The following is a 9,656-nucleotide window of genomic DNA, read 5'->3' as shown; positions in this document are numbered from 1 at the left end:
AGTAACTACCAGAAGATATATTGTGAGACATTTTAAATTCAGTGAGGGGTTCCAGTTTCAGCCCAAGATGGAACATAGCCAATCCCAACAAACTTGTGGGGCCAGCCCCAGGAGAACCTATTTTCCAAAAGACTTGAGAGTCCCAGGCAGAGAGATAACAAGTGTTTATTGTTTGCACACTCTGCAGTGATATAGAGCTAAACAAGACCAGTATGACCTCTGCCTTCACAGAACAGAAAGCCTAACTGTAGAAAATCCCCCTTAAGGAACCAAGACAACAGAATCATCCACTTGGCCAGGCAATCAGACCCCAGAACCAGAGGAGAACAGCTATTTTGAGTCTGGCAGTGTTTGTCCTATGGACTATTCCATGTCCATCTTCATGAACTGCATCCCAGGGAACAGCAAGGCTACAAAGAGCAGAGGAGAGAGGCTTCCTTGCAGCCTCTATCATCAAGAACACAAGCAGCCTGCATTTCCCACGGCTCACAGAGCCAAAGACGAACTAGATGGAGATATTTTCACCCTTCCCCACACCTCTTACTCAGGCTCCAACATGGAAGAGAAGGGAGACATGGCAAAGCTATTAGGGGAGTTATCACTCAGGAGTACACACATGAAACCCTAGGAACACTGAAACCAGCCTTGAGGGAACTTTGCCAAGGCAGGAGGTGCTGTCAGTAGGTGAGGGCACGAGCTGATCTATCGGTGCTGATATGACCCCCAACAGTGCCACTGATGGGTCTTGCAAGATCTGGCTACACGAGGTAGCTAATTGCACTCAGTTGTCAGTCACTGCACTGTGGAATGTCACCATGTACATTTCAACCTTGACATTACCATGTGGCAGCATACCTGGGCTTCTTAACCTTATCTTCCTGAATTTACACCCAGTGGTTTACAGTGCTTAAAGCATTTTTCATCATTCTAATCCCAGTCACCCTAATTTTTACTCAGCTCTTTAAATACCTTGGCAAGCACATTAAAGGACAAGATGAAATATTAGATTTTCCCAAGATAAGACAACCTCCCGGTTCATAATTCTGTATTGCAACAAGCCCTTTACAGAGAAATGTGAGAGAACTTTGAAATTAAATGTAACCAATTCTATCTTAGGGCTCATCTAATGAGCTGCTCAGGACTTCACATTTTCCTTTGCCACTGACACATCTGCCAGGTAATTAAAGGTGCTTTTTGAGTAGCAGAATGAGTGCAATACTTAAGACTTTCCTTAGGAACAAACATAATAAACCCAGAGCACATTTCACTTGCTACTGTTTTACAGGGAGAAAAAAAAAATTTTTATCACACAACAAGAATGTGTTGATTCACCCTAAACTTATAGATTATGTAAAAATGTAAAGTCCTTTCCTCATCTATAAAGTGGAGTTAATAGTTTCTTAGTTATGGCAACATTCCAGTTCCAGTCATTCTTTTTTGGATATTTATTTCATTTCATTCTATTTCTTTCTATAAATGTCTCTAAACATTTTCACTGTTAGATTTTCTCTAACTCAGCTTACCCTTAGGTATAAAATAGTCAAAGTTGCAGTAAAATATACATTTTTCGTATTAGCACAATTTTTGTAGATTTTTTAGTTAAAAAGTGCCTCAACTAAGTTTCCTAATCTTACCCACCCTCCTACCCCCAATTCTCTTTATCTTTCAAAAGCCACATGTCTTTTATGAGCTTTAACTCATGAGTTGAACCTTGGATCTGTCATACTTTCAGTGACAACATTCCTCTCTCTCATTCTCCAATAGCCACCACCTCTCTGAACCTCCTCTGCCTTTTGTAAGTCTGCATGCATGATGTCCTATCACATGGCCCCTCCTTGTTCTAATTACCTTCTCAAATTTTCTCTTGGCAAATACCTCAGCTTTTAACAGTAAGTTCACATATAAGGAAATAAGAGAGGACACAAACAACTAGAAAAACATTCCATACTCATTGATAGGAAGAATCAATATTGTGAAAATGACCACACTGTCCAAAGTAATTTATAGAGCCAATGTTATCCCCGTCAAGCTACCATTGACTTTCTTCACAGAATTAGAAAAAAAAACTACTTTAAATTTCATATGGAACCAAAAAGAGACTGTATAGCCAAGACAATTCTAAGCAAAAAGAACAAAGCTGGAGTCATCATGCTATCTGACTTCAAACTATACTGCAAGGCTACAGTAACCAAAACTGCATGGTACTGGTACCAAAACAGGTATGTAGACCAATGGACAGAACGGAGGCCTCAGAAATAATGCCACACATCTACAACCATCTGGTATTTGACAAACCTGACAAAAACAAGCAATGGAGAAAGGATTCCCTATGTAATAAATGGTGTTGGGAAAACTGGCTACACATACACAGAAAACTGAAACTGGACCCCTTCCTTACACCTTATACAAAAATTAACTCAAGATGGATTAAAGACTTAAATGTAAGACTTAAAACCATAAAAACCCTAGAAGAAAACATAGGCAATACCATTCAGGACATAGGGATGGGCAAAGACTTCATGACTAAAACACCAAAAACAATGGCAACGAAAGCCAAAATTGACAAATGGGATCTAATTAAACTAAAGAGCTTCTGCATAGCAAAAGAAACTATCATCAGAGTGACAGGCCACCTACAGAATGGGAGAAAAATTTTGCAATCTATCCATCTGACAAAGTGCTAATATCCAGAATCTACAAGGAACTTAAACAAATTTACAAGAAAAAAACAAACAACCCCATCAAAAAGTGGGCAAGGGATATGAACAGACATTTCTCAAAAGAAAACATTTATGCGGTCAACAAATATATTTTAAAAAGCTCATCATCACTGGTCATTAGAGGAATGCAAATTGAAACCACAGTGAGATACCATCTCATGCCAGTTAGAATGGTGATCATTAAAAAGTCAGAAAACAACAGATGCTGGAGAGGATGTGGACAAATAGGAATGCTTTTACACCATTGATGAGAGGTAAATTAGTTCAACCATTGTGGAAGACAGTGTGGCGATTCCTCCAGGATCCAGAACCAGAAATACCATTTGACCCAGCAATCCCATTACTGGGTATATACCCAAAGAATTATAAGTACTTCTTCTTAAAGACCCTTGCACACATATGTTGGTTGTGGCACTGTTCACTATAGCAAAGACTTGGACACAACCCAAAAGCCCATCAATGATAGACTGGATAAAGAAAGTGTGGCACATATACACCATGGAATACTATGCAGCCATAAAAAAGGATGAACTTATATACTTTGCAAGGACATGGATTAAGCTGGAAACTATCATTCTCAGCAAACTAACACAGGAACAGAAAGCCAAACACCACATGTTCTCATTCATAAGTGGGAGTTGAACAATGAGAACACATGGTCATAGGGAAGGGAACATCACACACTGAGGCCTGCTGGGGGGTGGGGGGCTACAGGAGAAATAACATTAGGAGAAATACCTAATGTAGATGACGGGTTGATGAGTGGAGCAAACCACCATGGCACTTGTGTACCTATATAACAAACCTCCACATTCTGCACATGTATCACAGAACTTAAAGTATAAAAGAAAAAAAAGAAAGTAAGTAAAATAATGAAAAAGACATAGCATGTAAACAGTAAGAATAAGAAAGATGAAGAGGCTCTATTATTATCAGACAAAATAGACTTTAACACAAGAAAGCTTTCTAGAGACAGGAAAATTTTAAGATATAACAATTATAACTTTATATACACCTAATAACAGAACTCCACAATATATAAAGCAAAAGCTAATGAAACTGAAATAGACAACAGTTTAAGAGTCTCACAGTCCTCTTTCAGTAATAGATAGAACAAGTAGACAGTAAATCAGTAAAACTATAGAAAACTTGAATAAAACTACTAACCAACTTGATCAAATTGGCATGTATTGACATTCTACCTAACAACAGTAGGATTGTCAAGTGCACATGCAGCTTTCATCAAGATAAACTATATACCAAGCCAAAAAGTAAATCACAATAAAATCTTTAAAAATGAATTCATACAGCACACGTTTATTGACCCACAACAGAATAAAATTAGAGTGCAATAACAGAAAATTTTTTAATTCCCAGATATTTGGAAATTATTACATTTTTAAATAATCCATGGGTCAGAGAAAGAAATGACAAAACAACTCAGAAGGTATTTCTAACTAAATGACAATGAAAATGCTATAAATTAAAATTTATGTTAGTTAGCTAAAGCAATGGTGAGAGGAAAATATATAGTTTCAAATTCTTATATTAGAAATGAAAAAAGACTTAAAATCAATTATGATTTTCCTTCAAGAAGCTACAAAAGAAACCAATTAAGTTCAAAATAAGTAAAAGCAAAAGGATCAAAAATAAGTAAAATAAAAATTAGACAAATGATAGAGAAAATTAATGAAACTAAAAGTAGCTCTTTAAAAAGATCAATAAAAGTGATACATATCTAGCTATACTGATTAAGAACAAAAGAGAAAACACACAAATAACCAACATCAGGAATGAAGGAGAGGACATTACCACAGATCCTATGGACATTAAAAAGAGAACAGGCAAATTATCATGAACTACTTTATGCCAATAAACACAACTATACCAATGAAATGGACAAAGTCTTTGGAAGACACAAATAACCAAAACTGACTCAGGACAAAATGGAAAACCTGACTAGCCCTATATTAATTTTTAAAACTTGAAATTGTCATTCTAAAACTTTTGCATTAAAAAATGCATGCCCAGAGTGCCTCACAAATGAATTCTAAGAAATATTTTAAAAAAGAAATAATGCCAATCTTACACAAACCCTTTCAGAATATCCCTTTCAGAGAAAGGAATACTTTGTCTATCAGTTTTCTGAGGCTGCTGTAATAAAATACCACAAACTGGGTGGCTTAAAAAAATGGAAATGTATTCCCTCACAGTTCTGAAGTTCTGAAGTCCAAAATCAACATCACTGGGCCAAAATCAAGATGTGGGCAGAGCCACGTTCCCTCTAACAAGTCTGGGGAAGAAGTCTTCTCTTGCCTCTTCCAGCTGCTGGTGGTTGCTGGCATTCCTCTGCTTCTGGTCTCATTAATACAAACTATGCCTCCTTGATCACATTGCCTTCTCTTCTGTGTGCCTTCTCCTCTGCTGTCTGTGTGAAATCTCCCTCTGCCTCCAATTTACAAAGACACTTGTGATTGTGTTTACAGACAACCTTGATAATTCAAGATAATCTTATATCAAGAACATTAACTTAATCATATCTGCAAAATGTTTTATCAATAAAAGTAATATTTAGAGATTATGGGGACTTGGGGCATCCATAAATCTTTGGGGCTATTATTTAGCTCACAACACTTCCCAACTTATTTTATAAACCCAGTGTTCCAATACCAAAAACATTCAAAACTATCAAAAGAAAACAGTATCACTCATAAATATTGATACAAAAATTCTTAAAATATGTTAGCAAATCAAATTCTGCAACATATGCAAAGAATAATACATTAAATTTGATTTTTATGTCAGGAATGGTTGATTTAACATTTGAAAATCAATGTAATTCATCATACTAATACAGTAAAGTAGGAAAAGCTACGATCATCTCAATAGATGCAAAAAATTGTATTTAACAAAATTGAACAGTCATTCATGATAAAAAATTCTAATCAAACTAGAAAGAGAGGGAAAGTTCTCTAATTTGATAAACAGAATTTGTAAAGATCCTACAACTGATATCATACTTAACGGTGAAACACTGTATGTTTTCTACTTAAGATCAGTAACCAGGCAAGGATTTTTGCTCCCCCTGCTTCTATGCCGCATTTTACTCAACATCCTAGTCAATGCAATTGGCAAGAAAGGGAAATAAAGGCATGTAGTTTGGAAAGGAAGAAATTCATCTGTCTATATTCTTAAATAACCTATTATTAATATGTATGTATAAGATCCCAAAGAACATAAAAAATGCTACCAGAACTAATAAGTGAATTTAGTAAGGTCACAGGAATCAGGTGACTATGCAAAAATCAATACATTTCTGGTCAGACACTGTGGCTCACACCTGGAATTCCAGTACTTTGGGAGGCGGGTGGATCCCTTGAGCTCGGGAGTTCAAGACCAGCCTGGGCAATATGGTGAAACTCCGTCTCTACAAAAAATACAAAAATTAGCCGGGCGTGGTAGCACACACCTGTAGTCATACCAACTTGAGGGGCTGAGGTGAGAGGATAGCTTGAGCCTGAGAGGTTAAGGCTACAGTGAGCCAAGATGATGCCACGGCACTCTAGCCTGGGTGACAGAGTGAGTCTCTGTCTCAAAGAAAAAAAAATCAATTACATTTCTATATACCAGAAACAACTAGAAAAAAAAATTTTAAGATTCATTTATAATAACAAAAAAAGCTCTTAGGAACGAATTGGATCAAACATATGCAATATCTTTACATTAATAACTATGAAATATTACTGAGACAAATTAAAGAAGACATAAATAAATGGATAAATACACCATCTCTGTTGTCTAGAAAATTCAGTCTTGTTAAGAAGCTATTTCTCCTCAAATTGACCTATAGATTCAATGTAACCCTAATCAAAATCCCAGCAGACTTATTTATAGAAAGTCACAAGTTGATTCTAAAATGTATTTGAGATTCTAAAATGTATTCTAGAATAACCAGAATATTTTGAAAAGGAACAAAGGAAAGTACTGATCTCAAACTTTCTATAAAGCTACTTTAATCAGGACAATGTGGTATTGGCATAAAGGTAGACATATGAATCAATGGGACAAAAATAGAGTCCAGAAATAGATCCACACTTACATGATCAATTTCTTTACAAAGATGCTAGGGTAACTCAATAGGGAAAGGGTAGTCTTTTTAATCTGTGATGCCAAAAAATTGGATATCCATATGGGGAAAAAATGCACCTTGACTCTTACCTCACACCATGCATAAAAATTAATTTGAACTGGATTGTAAACCTAAACATAAAAGCTAAAGTAGGAGATAATCTTTGTTTTTGTTTTGTTGTTGTTGTTAATTTTTAACTTGTTTATTTTAGAGACAGGGACTCACTCTGTTGCCCTGGATGGAACGCAGTAGTGCAATATGTCACTCTAGCCTCGAACTCCTAGGGTCAAGCAATCCTCCTGCCTCATACTCCAAAGTAGGACTACAGGTGCATGCCACCACATCAGCTAATATTTTTACTTTTTCTAGAGACAGAGGCTTGCTGTGTTGTCCAGGTTTATCTTGAACTCCTGGCCTCAAGCGATCCTTCCAACTCGGCCTCCCAAAGTGCTGGAATTATAGGCATGAGCCACCACATCCGGGCCAGGCAAGCTTTGTTACCTTAAGGTGGGCAATGATTACTTAGATATAACATGCACACAAAAATACAAACCATAGAAGAAAAACTGAATACTCTGGACTTCACCAAAATAAAACACTTGGGCTTATTAAATGGTATCATTAAGAAAATGAAAATGCAAGTCACAAAATGGGAGGACATTTTTGTAAAACATATCAGTAAAGCATTCGAACTCGGAATATCTCAAGAATTCTACAACATGACAATAAGTAGATGAACAACTCAATTAAAAATTGAACTAAAGATTGAATAGAGACTTCACAAAAACAAGTCAGACTAATGTCCAATGAGTACATGAAAAGATGCTCAGCATCACTAGCTATCAGATGTGAAAATTTAAACCATAAGACACCTCCAGTCACACATTAGAATAGCTAAAATTAAAATAAATGGCAATATCAAGTACTGGGGAGGATTTAAAGCAACTGTAAATTTCATGCACTGTTGCTGGAAGAGCAAAATGCTACAGCCACTTTGGCAGACAGCTGATAGCTTCCTGTAAAATTAAACATACCATATGACCTAGAAATTCCATTTCAAGGTATTTACCCAAGAGAAATAAAAGCATATGTGCACACACTGTACGTGAATGTTTATAGCATCACTATTAATTATAGCTCCAAGCTGAAAACAATTCAAATGTCTATCAACTGGCAAATGAAATTCTATTCAGAAATATAAAGGAACAAACTACTAATATACATATGATACTAAATAAATCTCAAAAACATTATGCAAAGGGAAATAAGCCAGACACAAAAGGCTGTACACAATATGAGTCTATTTTTACGTAACTCAATAAAAGGCAAAAAACCTGTGACAGAAAGCAAATCAGTGATTGTCTGAGGCCAGAGAGGGAGGTCAGGGTTGCCTACAATGTTAGGGTGATAGAAATGTTCCATATGTCGATTATGATGGTGGTTACATGGATATACATTAGCCAAAGCTTCTTAGACCGTACACTTAAAATAAACAAATTTTACTGTATGTAAATTATACCTCATATAACATAACAAATATAATAAAGGTGTTAAAAATAAATAAAATATGTGTATATTCACAAAAATGTACCCAATTAGTAATAATAGTGGCTATCACTTATTGAATGTATGTTAGATGATAGCTACTTCACATGCATTATCTGTAACCTCACAGCTTTACAAGATAGGTATTAAACCTACTTTCCAGATGAAAAAATAAAATATAATAAGCTGAGCTGCAGAGATGTTCATTGACTTGCACACAATCACACAGCTGGTAGGCTGAGCCAGTGTTCAAATGCAGGTCGGTGTGTCTGATGCATATGCCTGTTTCACTGTCTGTCCCCCGGTTTGGGGAAGCCAGAGTGGTAACAGGACAGGCCTTGGGGAGCCTCAGGCCTATAGCCTGAGGGCCTGCCTTGAATGCAGTCAGAATGTAAGGAATGCAGTCCTTATCTGCCAGGCAGCTTATTGAGACCCCAGAGATGGAAACCTCAAAGAATATTTGTTTTCCCTTGAGCAGTACACAGGGAATGTATGTGCTTAATCTTCCATTAACTTACTGTCCAAATTCTGCAGCCTGTGTCTCATCTGTCGCAGCAAAAGCTGACAAGACAATTGTAATGCCAGCATCATGAAATGTCCCTGAATTCTTGTGGGGAGATAGAAAGACTACTGTTTAGACACAAGCGTGAGGACTAGTGCGTCAGCATCAAACAGAAAGAACGTTTTCTCTAAGTGCCACAGGCACTGCAACTGTGATTCTCCCCTTGCTGTGATCTTTTTTCTGTGACAGGAGTGATTCACATTCTAGAGCTGAAACTCCTGTAATCATAGCAACCACTAGCTGAGCGTTTGCTGTGTGGTTCACACTTCGCACCCATTATCTTATTTATTCAACACAACCAGTCTGTGAAGTACACACAACTATTAGTTCAGTCTCACAGATGAACTGAGTCTCAGAAAGATTAAGATTTCCACCAGGTGTCCAGCCTCCTCCACATGGCTAAGTGCTTTAGGGAAAAATGGGCCCCAGCTCCAGCCCTAAGCGGTGTATCAAGATAAGTTTAAGCCAATTGTGGTAGCTCCTTTTCCCTTCCAGGGTAAGGCTTGGGCAGGGGCAGTTCTGTCCAATGAGACATGACAGGAAGTTGGCTGAAGGGATTCTGGAGAAGTTTTCTTGCTGATGCAATCAGAACTTGAGAAGAAATACTTGGAGAACCAAACATTTGTGCATTCCTGCTCCATGTCTGGGTCAATGGCAGCCACCTTGGGACCAAGAGGAGATCCCAGCTGGCATGCTGAGG

Source organism: Macaca fascicularis, chromosome 17, assembly GCF_037993035.2.
Source record: "Macaca fascicularis isolate 582-1 chromosome 17, T2T-MFA8v1.1".
Lineage (NCBI taxonomy): Eukaryota > Metazoa > Chordata > Mammalia > Primates > Cercopithecidae > Macaca > Macaca fascicularis.
This window is presented reverse-complemented; position numbering follows the sequence as displayed.